Genomic DNA, 16836 nt, shown 5'->3' with positions numbered 1-16836 from the left:
TTTGGTTGTCCCGGCCCATCATTATCATAATCATCATCTTCCTGGTCGCCCTGATCCGCACTCTTATGATCATTACTTCATACGATCGTCCCGGGCCGTATTTGTTTGTGCGGTCGTCCCGATGCGCATTTTTTTTATCCATTCATCCTCTTTACTGCACGGTCGTCCCGATCCGCGCTTCTATATGCAAATAATCGTTATCATGTTTTTGTGTGGTCGTCCCGATCCACGGTTTTATCATCATTTTCTTTTGTACCCATACGGTCGTCTCGAGTCGTACCGATTTGTGCGTTCGTCCCGATCCTTATTTTTTATCATTCACCCTCTTTACTGCACGAATTACAATGCTCGGCCACTTGATCGCTAAACTGACGATGCACGTGTTCCCAGAACTAGGCATGGATGTAGAAGACAAAAATATCGGGGAGCAATAAAAATGGTTATGCCTTGTCAATGGAGGTGATGTTACAAATATAGAATCGCCTGTGACTGTAATGTGTGTCTAGAAAAGAAATGTATTACGTGTATTGTCGATAAGGAACATGTATCATGGCAACATGTATCATGAATCAACCATCCTCAGCTGCTTTCATAAAATTTAGGCTCTTTTCAAGTTAATGTTAATTTCAATCCACTAAAGAGTTACATCAAAAAGTTCGATGCATTCTGATGCAATATCCGACATAATAAAAAGAAAATTGAGGGGGTTAAAATGAGAGAGGTGTGAGAGCGGATTCATCAGATTTTTTCAATACTTCTGATGCTGTTTTACCTTGAAAGGAAAGCCCTAAATTATCTGCTACTTCACTTATTAATAACTCTCTGATTTCTTTATAAGCTTCCAATTTAGTATAATCACGCAGTAGATCCTCTTATTATTTCCCTTTGCCTATTTCATAATTAATATCTCACTAAAAAAGTATTGTAAATTATATTATATACTGATGAATAATCTGATAATATATTAAAAAAAATCGATAATGTAGTTCCTTTTAGGGATACAGGAAAGGCGTAGATTTCTCTTTTCATTTGTAGTACGCTGCATTAATATTTTAATCTAGAAAATAGTGATAAATAATACAGTAACCGATGAAACCCTTCTAATAGATCAAGAGCATTTGTCGGTAAATTAAAAGTTCTCTATATCAGAAAAAATAGATGTTGAAGTATTGGGTGTTGAAGAATATGACATAGTATTATCTGCTAAGTGATAAGGTTTGCTTATTTAGGCTTCATATAAATGGCAACAAAGTCTGATATAATAGCGAGGGTAGCAAAAAGACATCCTTTTTTAGATAAGATTGTTATAGCAGCTATAGTTGATAGATTTTTTGGGATACTTTCAAGCACGTTGAAGCATCATAATAGAGTTGAAATTAGGGGGTTTGGTTATTTTTCAGTGAGAAGTTATAACTTGAAAGAAACAAGTCATTTAATGTTACAGAAGTTTACAAAGAATCAATACTTTAAAACATATTTTCGTAGCAGTAAAAAAAATTATCTGTTTTGACAAATAAATAAAAACTTATACCATAAATAAGATGAAAGTAGGCATTTGAGTTTGTACTGTACGATAGAATTTTTTAGCACCATATGCAAGTAGTAGAAATAATTATACGTAATAATACATACAAAATATCTTGCGAAAGTGGGAAGAAGAGCCATTTATTACGTCTAGCTAATAGTTTTGACAAGCTAGTTGGTTCTGTATCTCTAAAAACTGGAGGTAAGGGTTCGAATGCATCAAATTTTTTACTTGCAGCGTTAATTCTTGAGGATAAAATTTTAGAATTAACAAAGCGGTTGGATGAAGCAAATCAAGAGCGCGAAAAGTATAGAAACGAGAAAAGAATATAATAAATTGAGATATTAGATAAGGTAAATAAGATTATCACTAGTCTTGAGTGCATGAAGGTTTAGCTTCAATTAAGCAATTAAATTGAATATCTGATTATTTAAGCCAGGAGGGAGATTTGTCTTACGAGTAATGTAACAATTTAATTTGTAATCATCAAGATCAACTAGTTTTTCATATTCGATTAGTTCGCTCGAGGAAAATTTATGAAGATATTTCAATGCGCTAAATAGCGCTAATAGTGTATCGGATTCGTTGCAACCTCTATGCCAGCTTCTATTCAGCAATTTTCTTCTGAGTAGTGAGGTGTCTGTCATTACAATTAAACTTTTTTTAAATTTAAAAGTTAAACTAAATACTTGTCAAGCGAGGCGCGTTTTAATATAATTAATATAATAAGGCGCGTGGAGTTAATTTCGAGTTTCATTCATCAGTTTGGCAATGGAATATATTGTTTTTTGTCATTTGCCTTAATCATTTCTGTTATAGTGTTTGTGCATGAATATGGGCATATATGTTGCCAAAGCATGCACAGTTAAAGTTGAATCTTTTTCTATAGGTTTTGGTCCTGAAATTTTTGGTTTTAACTATAAGTCTGGTACTAGATGGAAATTAAGCGCTGTTCCATTGGGTGGTTATGTTAAAATGTTGGGGGATACTAATGCAGCGAACGTCCCAGCTGATCAAAAAGAATTAACTGAAGAAGAAAAGTTGTATTAAATTCATACAAAACCGCGGTATTAAAAAGACATCATCGACTTCTCTACATCGACTCTCTCTCTCACTTTTGGTCATGACTTAGCTGCAAACACATTCCCAGCTGTATTTGACAATGTGGAAGATAGGTCAAAACCTCATCTACCGGATTCTATAGCGAACTCAAATTGGAACGTTTTTGCAGTTGAGTTATTAACTAAAGAAAAAGTTGATGAAGAGAAATCGCTCAAATCACTTACACCCCTTTCCTTTTGAGCCCCTCAATTGATTTTTGTATTTTGTTTTTGCCGGGAGAGAGCTTGTGAGAATTTAGGAGTGTTTTTTGGGCTTATTGGTTACTTTGCAATCGATCTTTCAATTTACGTGAATTAATGCATTACTGGACGACGACTGGACTAAGCGTACCATCGGTATTTCACGTTCCTGCAGGCATAAAATAGATCTCATTCCCATAGACCCTCAGGTCGACCAAAAGGAGGAGTTTAGACCGGTATTTGGTAGGTTCAGAGCCCATCCGCGAACCAACGAAAACGGGCTAAGACTTATCGACTTCGTTGCATCCAAGAACATGGCCATACGTAGCACCTTCTTCCAGCACAGCCTCCAATACCGCTACACCCGGAGATCATCTCCGCAAACATAAACACAAATTGACCACGTTTTGATCGACGGTCGGCACTTCTTTTGAATAACATCGATGTCAGAACCTATCGTGGCGTTAACAGTCGATTCAGTCTACTACCTGGTGATGGTCAAACTGCGTTCTAAACTGACAGTCGTAAATAACATAAGACACTAGCGCTCACCACGGTAGCACCTACGACGACTGCATGAGCTGAACGTTGCTGAAACATTCTCACAGAGTCTTGATGCTGCGATACCGGGGGATAGACGAGCTGGATGCTGCCCCCTCGATGAATTCTGGAACATATTGAAAGCAGCAATTAGCATATCAGCAGAGTCCGCTATCGGTTTTGCACAACGAGGACAACGGAACGAATGGTTTGACGACGAGTGCCGAGCGCTCCAGAACGAGAAGGGTGCAGAACGCGCAGTCATGTTGCAACGAGCGACTCGGCAAAATGTGAAACGATACAGACTGAAGAGAAGGCCCATCATTTCGTGGCCGCATAAGATACAATCATGGACGAACACGGCTTTCCCCAAAAGCTGGCAAGACTACAGGGCTGATTGGGCTTGGGATCAATGCTGCTAAGACTAAACACATGCTAGTAAGAGGGACTGATCACAACAGAATTTTTCTTGGTAGTAGTGTTGTGATCGACGGCGACGAGCTCGAGATAACAACTGACAACAACAACAGCCGTGGAATCCGAAGACGCATAGTGAACGGAAGTTGCGCCTACTTTGGGCTCCGCAAATGCTTAAGGTCCAACAAACTTCGACCCCGTACGAAGTGTACTGTGTACAAATCTCTAATTCGACCAGTTGTTTTCTATGGGCACGAAGCATGGATGATGCTTGAAGAGGACTCACAAGCCGAGTACTCAGAACAATATACGGTGGTATGCAGGAAAACGGACTATGGAGAAGGAGAATGAGCCACGAACTGGCCAACTCTACGGCAAAACATCCAGGAAGTCGCCAAGGCTAGATGAGTGAGATGGGCAGGGCATGTTGCAAGATTGCCGGACAGTAGTCCTGCAAAGATGGTGTGTGCATCGAATCCGGTAGGAACAAGATGGGGAGGATTAATAGTTTTACATATCAATTTAATTGCCTCAACGTAACGGGTTACAAAAATTATTGGATTAATAAAGAAAGACGCTAACATATTCCGTAATATTGACATTTTTTGGTGGAAAATATCTATTTTATTTAATGATTGATTATAAAGAAAACATATTCATTGTTGCAAATGAATAGTAGATATGTTCTATTGAGTGAACTGCATTACTTTTCAATACAGCTTCGCAACGTCTTGGCAGAGTACCGAGAAGCTTCTGGCATGTTTGTTAGCATATCAAGCTTTTTGAATTGCGTTCCACAACTCGTCCCGGTTTTTGTGTTCAATATTCGCGATATTTTTCTTGAACTCGTTTCAAAGATTTTCTATTGGGTTGAGGTCCGGAGACTGCGCTGGCTAGCCCGAAACGTCAATTTCCTTTTCAACGAACCATTGTTTCACGTTTTTCGAGGTGTGTTTAGGGTCGTTATCCTGATGGAATCTCCATTTTAATGGCCTTTCTTCCTCTGCATAAGGTAGCATTACTTCATTTAAGATGCCAAGGTATTCATTGTGTGTCATAATCAGGGCTCGGCATAGTCATATTCAACTGAGGATAGTCAGCTGACTAGGGGGAAATTCCCCTACGTATTCAGTTGGAAATAACTTCTCTCTCTTTCTCTCTCTCTCTCTCATGTACCACGTGTGCATGTTTCGATGTTTGAGTTTATCGTGGTTTGACATATACTACAGATGAGCTAGATTGTTTTGTATCGTAGACGAAAATTACTCACACGTATAAAATAGCGAGCAATGTTGTGCCCAAACTGCACGCTATTTTGCACGCTATTTACTAATACTAACGCGAGGACCTTAAAAGCACACCTGATAACTGTCGAAGTTCGTTGGTTTGATTTCACGGTGGGTAGACAATAAACCGTCCATTTATGGTGTAACTGCTTTTTTGCATCAGAAATCAAGTTTTCGTTTCACTTTATATGGACGTAAAAATAAGATTGTGTACGCGGGTAAGAGATTTGTGACAGGGGGAAATAGAAGTGTGGATTGAAGTCAATTGAGTGAAGAGGCAAATTTGTATTCATTAGTCACGTCAATTAGAATAAGTATTGACTAGAAGAGCTCATCTGTCATCCTCGCTCTCAACGCTCGTCAATTATTATTATTATGTTTATTGTGAAGAATTATCAAGTCCGAAAGTCTTATTACTAGTTTGCTATTTGCTTTGAATTTGTGAATGATAGAAAAAACAATAGAAATGGTTGATATCAATTCCATGGATTACCATTATTAGTTCAATTTTTCACTGTAGAAGTCATTTGAGTACTTCACTAATGTAATAGTTAAACACGTATCAGCCCAACTGAGAGACATAACCCTAAATTACTATGACATCCTTAATTGTCCACAAAATTCCGACAGCTTTCGGGTGTAGATCATCACACATAATTACAGTCCCCTCTCTTTTGTTGCTGTTAATAGCTCCTTCCTTTAAATTTAAACATTAACATCCTTCGTTTTGTCGGCGGATAAAACTCATTTACATCTGGCATTTCAGGCGGAACGTGTTAACCTTTTTTTATCACAACACTATCCCCCTAGGCCGGACGACTGACTTTCAGCAAGCATATCTTCCCAATCATTCGAAATCTCTTGAAAACGTGACGATTCAATCCAGCCCTCGCGTTGTCACGTTGCAGCACCCCACCGTGCAGCAGGATGACACTACCCGAGATGAAGAGGGTCCGTGCGCACATCTGAGGAATTGAAATCGAATCCCTTCTTTTTTTTTTACTCGAATGCAAACATCCATTCCGAGGAGATCGCACCACGGAAAACGGCCACAGAAAAACACCACTCATATCTGCAAATATTTTTATCGTTTTCCACAAACAAACGCTCTGTGTTATTCCCTCCCCCTGGTTCGACTGTGAGAGGGATGCAGAAAAAAGAGCAATTTTCCTATCATCGTGAAAAATCTTTTCGCCTAATGTATCCCGTCGATGTTGTCGTTCAGTTGTTCCGGGCTTGTGTCATGTTTTGTGCCGAGAGGAAGCAGGGAAAACAATCTGAAGAATGACATGCGTCACGCCGGGAGATGAATTGATTTGCGGAAATCGGAAGTTTCCTTCCGCTCTCCGCATGCCCTGCCCTGTAACCGCTCCGCGGTTCCTGATGGATCCAGTTACAGTTTACACACGCACGTGGCAGCATCTTTGATTCTGGAAGCTGTTTGTTTGCAGGCGGAGGAATCAATTTCTTGTCTTCTAGATGTACTGTTTACACACATCCCATGTTCACATTTTTTCAGGCTATTAAGCTATATGGTTACGGCTTCCCAGTGACTTTGTGACTTTTCGATGTCAAGATTGATGATAGTATCCGGTGCTGCATCAGGTCAGATTATAGGGGATTCGATGATTTGTTGTTAACCCTTGAAACACAATCTTCACAGTATTGAAGAATACATTAATCTAGGATGCTCACAGTCAGAGTCAACCATTGTCGGAGAGTTACTCTATTCACCTCTTTTGGCAAGCACTGTACTTTTGGAAAAAAGCAAAGCAAAAATTTGGTCACTCCAAGAAATACATAAGTCTGGATTATGCCAAACTCGCCATTTTTGTCAAATTTAGCATCATGCCATTATTCCAATTATTCACTCTAATTATGCTACAAAGCAAGTTTCGCATCATGAAAATACGATGGTAAAAAATATATTTGTTTATTAACAGACTACTCATGGAAATCATCGTAACCAATGCCCACAAATGGCATAGTCCAATAAAATTGCTCATTTACATCTGGCACCCCATAATATGGTCCATCGCCAGCATCGCTTAAAATTTATAATCACTTCAACATAGACTTTATGAAAAACCAAAAAAAAAAATCACTGCCAACCTCCGCGAAGCTCCTCCTCTCAAACCAAGTGCACCGAGCCAAAATAATAATAATAACAAATCGAGTTGATTTTCCAGGCGTCATTAACTAGTAATTTAATGTTTTTATTATTCTCTTCCGAAACTCACTACGATTATTATTCTACGCGGCACCCTTTTTTCGAACCTCCTGGCTGCTGCTACCGAATCGTTGGAGCGATAAATGAATACGATAGGGAAAAATTAAGCGCCCTGCGACAAGATAGCCATTTCGGGGTTTGTTACATGGTGAAATATGCCCCTAGGGGAGAATCAAGTGGTTATTTGTATTTTCAAAATGCACAAAAAAGAAACAAAGTCGAAGTGCTTTTCTTCCACTATTTCACGACGACATTATGGAGAATTCGTGGATGAGTGAGGAAAAAGTTTTTATTTGTGCTCTTTCCTGGAACCAAAAAAAAAGAACGCATAAATTGTCCAGCCGTCATATTTCATCGAGGCAGTAAAAACATTTATTTACGAAGAAATCGTTTTGCTAAGAGCAAGTCTTTACGCACGATAAATCACCCTATTCCTTCTATGCAGAGAAGAGTGCTCTCGGCAAGTCGCGGAGGCTGGAGGTTTTCGCTCGGTACTCTGGGCTCGATATTTCCCGGGCACCCCTATTGGGTGACAAGCCAGCGTGGATTGAAACACTATTCGGTTCCTTTTTTGGTAAACGAAGGGTTCGGGGAGGGAGAGGTTATGATTTTATTAACGTAATGTATGGCTGCACAGATTTGTTTACATGGTGTGGAAAGCCTGTGTTTATTTATCGACTTGAAGTGTTCCGCGGCCGGTCGAGGGTGAGCGAACCATTAACGTGTTCGGTTGGGACAAGCGATTTTGAAAATGTATCCCATTGGATAAGTTAAACCTTACTTGAAATTGATACGATTATTGAGAAGGATACTTGTAATTACACTCATCCTTTCAGTATATGCGGAAAAAACACGGGTTTCTAATCGACAATTCAAGACTGGAGCTAAACTTATGTTCACACTTATCGCATTGAGCTTTGAACTGAAAATTAAACAAGCTTTCAAGATTATTAATAATCATCAATTAAAGAATAATAATAATCTTGAATAACCGAAGTTCTTCGCCATCAGGTAGATCAGTTGATAGAGCACTGTCACACTGACTGTAGAGTGAAGTTATAAGTTATTTCAGTAATCCATAGGTTACTGATTCTAATCCGGTTCGAAGGATTTATTTTTAGCTCATTGTTGTCTGAGAGAATTGTTATTTCGACTCGTGATTAGTTAAGGAATAAATCCGGTTCGAAGGATTTATTTTAAGCCCATTGTTGTCCGAGATAATTGTTATTTAAACTCGTCATCTGTTGAAAAAGAGAGAGGGTGGTCAATAACAATAGATTATTACAACCTTCGATAGCTCAGTTGGTAGAGCGGTGGACTGTAGAGCGATGTCATGAGTTATGTCAGTAATCCATAGGTCACTGGTTCAAATCCGGTTCGAAGGATTTATTTTTGGTTCATTGTGTTGCCTAAGGTAATGTATTATATCAACTCAAGGGGGTCTCCGTAGCCACATTGGTTGCGCGTTCGCTTAGTAAGCGATCGATCGTGAGTTCAAAACTCAGGGCCCTCATTGACCATCTTTGTGTTGTTACAGAATAGCTACGTCCACGCAACAATCATCAGCGATGGAGATCGATCCACGGTCGAAATAAGATCGATTCATCCATACAACTGCTCTGCTCTGCCAGACACATCGGGCTACTGTTCTATAAATAACTCAACAATGATCAAACAACTGTCTCCGCTGTCCGGTGGTCCAACTGGATAATGGAAGAACAGAAAGAATACCCTTACGCCTAAATGGCTACTGTGTGAATGTACCATATGTAATGGTATAGAACGAATACTGGCGAATGGCAACTGTGTAATGTGCTAATTATAGATATGATAACCATGTGACATGTACACGATTGAAATTCGGCTCTGTTACAGCTAAAATGCTAATGAGCCTTAAATAAATAAATGGGATAAAAAAAATTATATGAACTCGTTATTTGTTTAAAAAATAGGGCAGTCGTCAATAACAATAGATTACCACAACCTTCGATAGCTCAGTTGGTAGAGCGGTGGACTGTAGAGCGATGTCATTAGTTGTGTCAGTAATCCATAGGTCACTGGTTCAAATCCGGTTCGAAGGATTTATTTTAAGCTCATTGTTGTCTGAGATAATTATTATTTAAACTCGTCATCTGTTGAAAAAGAGAGACAGCGGTCAATAACAATAGATTATCGCAACCTTCGATAGCTCAGTTGGTAGAGCGGTGGACTGTAGAGCGATGTCATGAGTTGTGTCAGTAATCCATAGGTCACTGGTTCAAATCCGGTTCGAAGGATTTATTTTAAGCTCATTGTTGTCTGAGATAATTGTTATTTAAACTCGTCATCTGTTGAAAAAGAGAGAGGGTGGTCAATAACAATAGATTATCATAACCTTCGATAGCTCAGTTGGTAGAGCGGTGGACTGTAGAGCGATGTCATGAGTTGTGTCAGTAATCCATAGGTCACTGGTTCAAATCCGGTTCGAAGGATTTATTTTAAGCTCATTGTTGTCTGAGATAATTGTTATTTAAACTCGTCATCTGTTGAAAAAAAGAGAGGGTGGTCAATAACAATAGATTATCACAACCTTCGATAGCTCAGTTGGTAGAGCGGTGGACTGTAGAGCGATGTCATGAGTTGTGTCAGTAATCCATAGGTCACTGGGTCAAATCCGGTTCGAAGGATTTATTTTAAGCTCATTGTTGTCTGAGATAATTGTTATTTAAACTCGTCATCTGTTGAAAAAAAGAGAGGGTGGTCAATAACAATAGATTATCACAACCTTCGATAGCTCAGTTGGTAGAGCGGTGGACTGTAGAGCGATGTCATGAGTTGTGTCAGTAATCCATAGGTCACTGGTTCAAATCCGGTTCGAAGGATTTATTTTTGGTTCATTGTGTTGCCTAAGGTAATGTATTATATCAACTCGTCATTTGTTTAACAAATAGGGCAGTCGTCAATAACAATAGATTACCACAACCTTCGATAGCTCAGTTGGTAGAGTGGTGGACTGTAGAGCGATGTCATGAGTTGTGTCAGTAATCCATAGGTCACTGGTTCAAATCCGGGTCGAAGGATTTATTTTAAGCTCATTGTTGTCTGAGATAATTATTATTTAAACTCGTCATCTGTTGAAAAAGAGAGAGGGCGGTCCATAACAATAGATTATCACAACCTTCGATAGCTCAGTTGGTAGAGCGGTGGACTGTAGAGCGATGTCATGAGTTATGTCAGTAATCCATAGGTCACTGGTTCAAATCCGGTTCGAAGGATTTATTTTAAGCTCATTGTTGTCTGAGATAATTGTTATTTAAACTCGTCATCTGTTGAAAAAGAGAGACAGCGGTCAATAACAACAGATCACCACAACCTTCGATAGCTCATTTGGTAGAGCGGTGGACTGTAGAGCGATGTCATGAGTTATGTCAGTAATCCATAGGTCACTGGTTCAAATCCGGTTCGAAGGATTTATTTTTGGTTCATTGTGTTGCCTAAGGTAATGTATTATATCAACTCGTCATTTGTTTAACAAATAGGGCAGTCGTCAATAACAATAGATTACCACAACCTTCGATAGCTCAGTTGGTAGAGCGGTGGACTGTAGAGCGATGTCATGAGTTGTGTCAGTAATCCATAGGTCACTGGTTCAAATCCGGGTCGAAGGATTTATTTTAAGCTCATTGTTGTCTGAGATAATTGTTATTTAAACTCGTCATCTGTTGAAAAAGAGAGACAGCGGTCAATAACAACAGATCACCACAACCTTCGATAGCTCAGTTGGTAGAGCGGTGGACTGTAGAGCGATGTCATGAGTTATGTCAGTAATCCATAGGTCACTGGTTCAAATCCGGTTCGAAGGATTTATTTTTGGTTAATTGTGTTGCTTAAGGTAATGTATTATATCAACTCGTCATTTGTTTAAAAAATAGGGCAGTCGTCAATAACAATAGATTACCACAACCTTCGATAGCTCAGTTGGTAGAGCGGTGGACTGTAGAGCGATGTCATGAGTTGTGTCAGTAATCCATAGGTCACTGGTTCAAATCCGGTTCGAAGGATTTATTTTAAGCTCATTGTTGTCTGAGATAATTGTTATTTAAACTCGTCATCTGTTGAAAAAGAGAGACAGCGGTCAATAACAACAGATCACCACAACCTTCGATAGCTCAGTTGGTAGAGCGGTAGACTGTAGAGCGATGTCATGAGTTGTGTCAGTAATCCATAGGTCACTGGTTCAAATCCGGTTCGAAGGATTTATTTTTGGTTAATTGTGTTGCCTAAGGTAATGTATCATATCAACTCGTCATTTGTTTAAAAAATAGGGCAGTCGTCAATAACAATAGATTACCACAACCTTCGATAGCTCAGTTGGTAGAGCGGTGGACTGTAGAGCGATGTCATGAGTTGTGTCAGTAATCCATAGGTCACTGGTTCAAATCCGGTTCGAAGGATTTATTTTAAGCTCATTGTTGTCTGAGATAATTATTATTTAAACTCGTCATCTGTTGAAAAAGAGAGAGGGTGGTCAATAACAACAGATCACCACAACCTTCGATAGCTCAGTTGGTAGAGCGGTAGACTGTAGAGCGATGTCATGAGTTGTGTCAGTAATCCATAGGTCACTGGTTCAAATCCGGTTCGAAGGATTTATTTTAAGCTCATTGTTGTCTGAGATAATTGTTATTTAAACTCGTCATCTGTTGAAAAAGAGAGACAGCGGTCAATAACAACAGATCACCACAACCTTCGATAGCTCAGTTGGTAGAGCGGTGGACTGTAGAGCGATGTCATGAGTTGTGTCAGTAATCCATAGGTCACTGGTTCAAATCCGGTTCGAAGGATTTATTTTAAGCTCATTGTTGTCTGAGATAATTATTATTTAAACTCGTCATCTGTTGAAAAAGAGAGACAACGGTCAATAACAATAGATTACCACAACCTTCGATATCTAAGTTGGTAGAGCGGTGGACTGTAGAGCGATGTCATGAGTTGTGTCAGTAATCCATAGGTCACTGGTTCAAATCCGGTTCGAAGGATTTATTTTAAGCTCATTGTTGTCTGAGATAATTGTTATTTAAACTCGTCATCTGTTGAAAAAAAGACAGGGTGGTCAATAACAATAGATTATCACAACCTTCGATAGCTCAGTTGGTAGAGCGGTGGACTGTAGAGCGATGTCATGAGTTGTGTCAGTAATCCATAGGTCACTGGTTCAAATCCGGTTCGAAGGATTTATTTTAAGCTCATTGTTGTCTGAGATAATTGTTATTTAAACTCGTCATCTGTTGAAAAAGAGAGAGGGTGGTCAATAACAATAGATTATCACAACCTTCGATAGCTCAGTTGGTAGAGCGGTGGACTGTAGAGCGATGTCATGAGTTGTGTCAGTAATCCATAGGTCACTGGTTCAAATCCGGTTCGAAGGATTTATTTTAAGCTCATTGTTGTCTGAGATAATTGTTATTTAAACTCGTCATCTGTTGAAAAAAAGAGAGGGTGGTCAATAACAATAGATTATCACAACCTTCGATAGCTCAGTTGGTAGAGCGGTGGACTGTAGAGCGATGTCATGAGTTGTGTCAGTAATCCATAGGTCACTGGGTCAAATCCGGTTCGAAGGATTTATTTTAAGCTCATTGTTGTCTGAGATAATTGTTATTTAAACTCGTCATCTGTTGAAAAAAAGAGAGGGTGGTCAATAACAATAGATTATCACAACCTTCGATAGCTCAGTTGGTAGAGCGGTGGACTGTAGAGCGATGTCATGAGTTGTGTCAGTAATCCATAGGTCACTGGTTCAAATCCGGTTCGAAGGATTTATTTTAAGCTCATTGTTGTCTGAGATAATTATTATTTAAACTCGTCATCTGTTGAAAAAAAGAGAGGGTGGTCAATAACAATAGATTATCGCAACCTTCGATAGCTCAGTTGGTAGAGCGGTGGACTGTAGAGCGATGTCATGAGTTGTGTCAGTAATCCATAGGTCACTGGTTCAAATCCGGTTCGAAGGATTTATTTTAAGCTCATTGTTGTCTGAGATAATTGTTATTTAAACTCGTCATCTGTTGAAAAAAAGAGAGGGTGGTCAATAACAATAGATTATCACAACCTTCGATAGCTCAGTTGGTAGAGCGGTGGACTGTAGAGCGATGTCATGAGTTGTGTCAGTAATCCATAGGTCACTGGTTCAAATCCGGTTCGAAGGATATATTTTAAGCTCATTGTTGTCTGAGATAATTATTATTTAAACTCGTCATCTGTTGAAAAAAAGAGAGGGTGGTCAATAACAATAGATTACCACAACCTTCGATAGCTCAGTTGGTAGAGCGGTGGACTGTAGAGCGATGTCATGAGTTGTGTCAGTAATCCATAGGTCACTGGTTCAAATCCGGTTCGAAGGATATATTTTAAGCTCATTGTTGTCTGAGATAATTATTATTTAAACTCGTCATCTGTTGAAAAAAAGAGAGGGTGGTCAATAACAATAGATTACCACAACCTTCGATAGCTCAGTTGGTAGAGCGGTGGACTGTAGAGCGATGTCATGAGTTGTGTCAGTAATCCATAGGTCACTGGTTCAAATCCGGGTCGAAGGATTTATTTTAAGCTCATTGTTGTCTGAGATAATTGTTATTTAAACTCGTCATCTGTTGAAAAAAAGAGAGGGTGGTCAATAACAATAGATTATCACAACCTTCGATAGCTCAGTTGGTAGAGCGGTGGACTGTAGAGCGATGTCATGAGTTGTGTCAGTAATCCATAGGTCACTGGTTCAAATCCGGTTCGAAGGATTTATTTTAAGCTCATTGTTGTCTGAGATAATTATTATTTAAACTCGTCATCTGTTGAAAAAGAGAGAGGGTGGTCAATAACAATAGATTATCGCAACCTTCGATAGCTCAGTTGGTAGAGCGGTGGACTGTAGAGCGATGTCATGAGTTGTGTCAGTAATCCATAGGTCACTGGTTCAAATCCGGTTCGAAGGATTTATTTTAAGCTCATTGTTGTCTGAGATAATTGTTATTTAAACTCGTCATCTGTTGAAAAAAAGAGAGGGTGGTCAATAGCAATAGATTATCACAACCTTCGATATCTAAGTTGGTAGAGCGGTGGACTGTAGAGCGATGTCATGAGTTGTGTCAGTAATCCATAGGTCACTGGTTCAAATCCGGTTCGAAGGATTTATTTTAAGCTCATTGTTGTCTGAGATAATTATTATTTAAACTCGTCATCTGTTGAAAAAGAGAGACAACGGTCAATAACAATAGATTACCACAACCTTCGATATCTAAGTTGGTAGAGCGGTGGACTGTAGAGCGATGTCATGAGTTGTGTCAGTAATCCATAGGTCACTGGTTCAAATCCGGTTCGAAGGATTTATTTTAAGCTCATTGTTGTCTGAGATAATTATTATTTAAACTCGTCATCTGTTGAAAAAGAGAGACAACGGTCAATAACAATAGATTACCACAACCTTCGATATCTAAGTTGGTAGAGCGGTGGACTGTAGAGCGATGTCATGAGTTGTGTCAGTAATCCATAGGTCACTGGTTCAAATCCGGTTCGAAGAATTTATTTTAAACTCATTGTTGTCTGAGATAATTATTATTTAAACTCGTCATCTGTTAAAAAAGAGAGAGGGTGGTCAATAACAATAGATTATCACAACCTTCGATAGCTCAGTTGGTAGAGCGGTGGACTGTAGAGCGATGTCATGAGTTGTGTCAGTAATCCATAGGTCACTGGTTCAAATCCGGTTCGAAGGATTTATTTTAAGCTCATTGTTGTCTGAGATAATTATTATTTAAACTCGTCATCTGTTGAAAAAGAGAGACAACGGTCAATAACAATAGATTACCACAACCTTCGATATCTAAGTTGGTAGAGCGGTGGACTGTAGAGCGATGTCATGAGTTGTGTCAGTAATCCATAGGTCACTGGTTCAAATCCGGTTCGAAGGATTTATTTTAAACTCATTGTTGTCTGAGATAGTTATTATTTAAACTCGTCATCTGTTAAAAAAGAGAGAGGGTGGTCAATAACAATAGATTATCACAACCTTCGATAGCTCAGTTGGTAGAGCGGTGGACTGTAGAGCGATGTCATGAGTTGTGTCAGTAATCCATAGGTCACTGGTTCAAATCCGGTTCGAAGGATTTATTTTAAGCTCATTGTTGTCTGAGATAATTGTTATTTAAACTCGTCATCTGTTGAAAAAAAGAGAGGGTGGTCAATAACAATAGATTATCACAACCTTCGATAGCTCAGTTGGTAGAGCGGTGGACTGTAGAGCGATGTCATGAGTTGTGTCAGTAATCCATAGGTCACTGGTTCAAATCCGGTTCGAAGGATATATTTTAAGCTCATTGTTGTCTGAGATAATTATTATTTAAACTCGTCATCTGTTGAAAAAAAGAGAGGGTGGTCAATAACAATAGATTATCGCAACCTTCGATAGCTCAGTTGGTAGAGCGGTGGACTGTAGAGCGATGTCATGAGTTGTGTCAGTAATCCATAGGTCACTGGTTCAAATCCGGGTCGAAGGATTTATTTTAAGCTCATTGTTGTCTGAGATAATTATTATTTAAACTGGTCATCTGTTGAAAAAGAGAGAGGGCGGTCCATAACAATAGATTATCACAACCTTCGATAGCTCAGTTGGTAGAGCGGTGGACTGTAGAGCGATGTCATGAGTTGTGTCAGTAATCCATAGGTCACTGGTTCAAATCCGGTTCGAAGGATTTATTTTAAGCTCATTGTTGTCTGAGATAATTATTATTTAAACTCGTCATCTGTTGAAAAAGAGAGACAACGGTCAATAACAATAGATTACCACAACCTTCGATAGCTCAGTTGGTAGAGCGGTTGACTGTAGAGCGATGTCATGAGTTGTGTCAGTAATCCATAGGTCACTGGTTCAAATCCGGTTCGAAGGATTTATTTTAAGCTCATTGTTGTCTGAGATAATTATTATTTAAACTCGTCATCTGTTGAAAAAGAGAGAGGGTGGTCAATAACAATAGATTATCACAACCTTCGATAGCTCAGTTGGTAGAGCGGTGGACTGTAGAGCGATGTCATGAGTTGTGTCAGTAATCCATAGGTCACTGGTTCAAATCCGGTTCGAAGGATTTATTTTAAGCTCATTGTTGTCTGAGATAATTATTATTTAAACTCGTCATCTGTTGAAAAAGAGAGAGGGTGGTCAATAACAATAGATTATCACAACCTTCGATAGCTCAGTTGGTAGAGCGGTGGACTGTAGAGCGATGTCATGAGTTGTGTCAGTAATCCATAGGTCACTGGTTCAAATCCGGTTCGAAGGATTTATTTTAAGCTCATTGTTGTCTGAGATAATTATTATTTAAACTCGTCATCTGTTGAAAAAGAGAGAGGGTGGTCAATAACAATAGATTATCGCAACCTTCGATAGCTCAGTTGGTAGAGCGGTGGACTGTAGAGCGATGTCATGAGTTATGTCAGTAACCCATAGGTCACTGGTTCAAATCCGGTTCGAAGGATTTATTTTAAGCTCATTGTTGTCTGAGATAATTG

The 16836-nt window shown here is 39.1% G+C and overlaps 24 non-coding genes across 24 annotated transcripts; all 24 read left to right on the top strand.

Moving 5' to 3' along the window:
* The first annotated feature begins 8586 nt into the window (after positions 1-8586).
* Trnay-gua (transfer RNA tyrosine (anticodon GUA)) lies at positions 8587-8684 on the top strand. Its single transcript has 2 exons — positions 8587-8623; positions 8649-8684. It is a non-coding gene; the product is annotated as a tRNA-Tyr (tRNA).
* A 598-nt stretch (positions 8685-9282) lies between these two features.
* Trnay-gua (transfer RNA tyrosine (anticodon GUA)) lies at positions 9283-9380 on the top strand. Its single transcript has 2 exons — positions 9283-9319; positions 9345-9380. It is a non-coding gene; the product is annotated as a tRNA-Tyr (tRNA).
* A 97-nt stretch (positions 9381-9477) lies between these two features.
* Trnay-gua (transfer RNA tyrosine (anticodon GUA)) lies at positions 9478-9575 on the top strand. Its single transcript has 2 exons — positions 9478-9514; positions 9540-9575. It is a non-coding gene; the product is annotated as a tRNA-Tyr (tRNA).
* A 97-nt stretch (positions 9576-9672) lies between these two features.
* On the top strand, positions 9673-9770 carry Trnay-gua (transfer RNA tyrosine (anticodon GUA)). Its single transcript has 2 exons — positions 9673-9709; positions 9735-9770. It is a non-coding gene; the product is annotated as a tRNA-Tyr (tRNA).
* Positions 9771-10062: 292 nt separating this feature from the next.
* Trnay-gua (transfer RNA tyrosine (anticodon GUA)) lies at positions 10063-10160 on the top strand. Its single transcript has 2 exons — positions 10063-10099; positions 10125-10160. It is a non-coding gene; the product is annotated as a tRNA-Tyr (tRNA).
* A 295-nt stretch (positions 10161-10455) lies between these two features.
* Trnay-gua (transfer RNA tyrosine (anticodon GUA)) lies at positions 10456-10553 on the top strand. The gene is made up of 2 exons: positions 10456-10492; positions 10518-10553. It is a non-coding gene; the product is annotated as a tRNA-Tyr (tRNA).
* Positions 10554-11043: 490 nt separating this feature from the next.
* Positions 11044-11141, top strand: Trnay-gua (transfer RNA tyrosine (anticodon GUA)). Its single transcript has 2 exons — positions 11044-11080; positions 11106-11141. It is a non-coding gene; the product is annotated as a tRNA-Tyr (tRNA).
* A 100-nt stretch (positions 11142-11241) lies between these two features.
* On the top strand, positions 11242-11339 carry Trnay-gua (transfer RNA tyrosine (anticodon GUA)). Its single transcript has 2 exons — positions 11242-11278; positions 11304-11339. It is a non-coding gene; the product is annotated as a tRNA-Tyr (tRNA).
* A 295-nt stretch (positions 11340-11634) lies between these two features.
* Trnay-gua (transfer RNA tyrosine (anticodon GUA)) lies at positions 11635-11732 on the top strand. The gene is made up of 2 exons: positions 11635-11671; positions 11697-11732. It is a non-coding gene; the product is annotated as a tRNA-Tyr (tRNA).
* A 292-nt stretch (positions 11733-12024) lies between these two features.
* On the top strand, positions 12025-12122 carry Trnay-gua (transfer RNA tyrosine (anticodon GUA)). The gene is made up of 2 exons: positions 12025-12061; positions 12087-12122. It is a non-coding gene; the product is annotated as a tRNA-Tyr (tRNA).
* Positions 12123-12414: 292 nt separating this feature from the next.
* On the top strand, positions 12415-12512 carry Trnay-gua (transfer RNA tyrosine (anticodon GUA)). Its single transcript has 2 exons — positions 12415-12451; positions 12477-12512. It is a non-coding gene; the product is annotated as a tRNA-Tyr (tRNA).
* Positions 12513-12609: 97 nt separating this feature from the next.
* On the top strand, positions 12610-12707 carry Trnay-gua (transfer RNA tyrosine (anticodon GUA)). The gene is made up of 2 exons: positions 12610-12646; positions 12672-12707. It is a non-coding gene; the product is annotated as a tRNA-Tyr (tRNA).
* Positions 12708-12999: 292 nt separating this feature from the next.
* Trnay-gua (transfer RNA tyrosine (anticodon GUA)) lies at positions 13000-13097 on the top strand. Its single transcript has 2 exons — positions 13000-13036; positions 13062-13097. It is a non-coding gene; the product is annotated as a tRNA-Tyr (tRNA).
* Positions 13098-13194: 97 nt separating this feature from the next.
* Positions 13195-13292, top strand: Trnay-gua (transfer RNA tyrosine (anticodon GUA)). The gene is made up of 2 exons: positions 13195-13231; positions 13257-13292. It is a non-coding gene; the product is annotated as a tRNA-Tyr (tRNA).
* A 97-nt stretch (positions 13293-13389) lies between these two features.
* Trnay-gua (transfer RNA tyrosine (anticodon GUA)) lies at positions 13390-13487 on the top strand. Its single transcript has 2 exons — positions 13390-13426; positions 13452-13487. It is a non-coding gene; the product is annotated as a tRNA-Tyr (tRNA).
* A 97-nt stretch (positions 13488-13584) lies between these two features.
* On the top strand, positions 13585-13682 carry Trnay-gua (transfer RNA tyrosine (anticodon GUA)). The gene is made up of 2 exons: positions 13585-13621; positions 13647-13682. It is a non-coding gene; the product is annotated as a tRNA-Tyr (tRNA).
* A 292-nt stretch (positions 13683-13974) lies between these two features.
* Trnay-gua (transfer RNA tyrosine (anticodon GUA)) lies at positions 13975-14072 on the top strand. Its single transcript has 2 exons — positions 13975-14011; positions 14037-14072. It is a non-coding gene; the product is annotated as a tRNA-Tyr (tRNA).
* A 97-nt stretch (positions 14073-14169) lies between these two features.
* Positions 14170-14267, top strand: Trnay-gua (transfer RNA tyrosine (anticodon GUA)). The gene is made up of 2 exons: positions 14170-14206; positions 14232-14267. It is a non-coding gene; the product is annotated as a tRNA-Tyr (tRNA).
* Positions 14268-14949: 682 nt separating this feature from the next.
* On the top strand, positions 14950-15047 carry Trnay-gua (transfer RNA tyrosine (anticodon GUA)). Its single transcript has 2 exons — positions 14950-14986; positions 15012-15047. It is a non-coding gene; the product is annotated as a tRNA-Tyr (tRNA).
* Positions 15048-15339: 292 nt separating this feature from the next.
* On the top strand, positions 15340-15437 carry Trnay-gua (transfer RNA tyrosine (anticodon GUA)). Its single transcript has 2 exons — positions 15340-15376; positions 15402-15437. It is a non-coding gene; the product is annotated as a tRNA-Tyr (tRNA).
* Positions 15438-15534: 97 nt separating this feature from the next.
* On the top strand, positions 15535-15632 carry Trnay-gua (transfer RNA tyrosine (anticodon GUA)). Its single transcript has 2 exons — positions 15535-15571; positions 15597-15632. It is a non-coding gene; the product is annotated as a tRNA-Tyr (tRNA).
* Positions 15633-15924: 292 nt separating this feature from the next.
* On the top strand, positions 15925-16022 carry Trnay-gua (transfer RNA tyrosine (anticodon GUA)). The gene is made up of 2 exons: positions 15925-15961; positions 15987-16022. It is a non-coding gene; the product is annotated as a tRNA-Tyr (tRNA).
* Positions 16023-16314: 292 nt separating this feature from the next.
* Trnay-gua (transfer RNA tyrosine (anticodon GUA)) lies at positions 16315-16412 on the top strand. The gene is made up of 2 exons: positions 16315-16351; positions 16377-16412. It is a non-coding gene; the product is annotated as a tRNA-Tyr (tRNA).
* A 97-nt stretch (positions 16413-16509) lies between these two features.
* Positions 16510-16607, top strand: Trnay-gua (transfer RNA tyrosine (anticodon GUA)). Its single transcript has 2 exons — positions 16510-16546; positions 16572-16607. It is a non-coding gene; the product is annotated as a tRNA-Tyr (tRNA).
* Positions 16608-16836: the final 229 nt, after the last annotated feature.

The sequence above is a fragment of the Toxorhynchites rutilus genome, chromosome 2, assembly GCF_029784135.1.
Source record: "Toxorhynchites rutilus septentrionalis strain SRP chromosome 2, ASM2978413v1, whole genome shotgun sequence".
NCBI lineage: Eukaryota > Metazoa > Arthropoda > Insecta > Diptera > Culicidae > Toxorhynchites > Toxorhynchites rutilus.
This window is presented reverse-complemented; position numbering and strand designations above follow the sequence as displayed.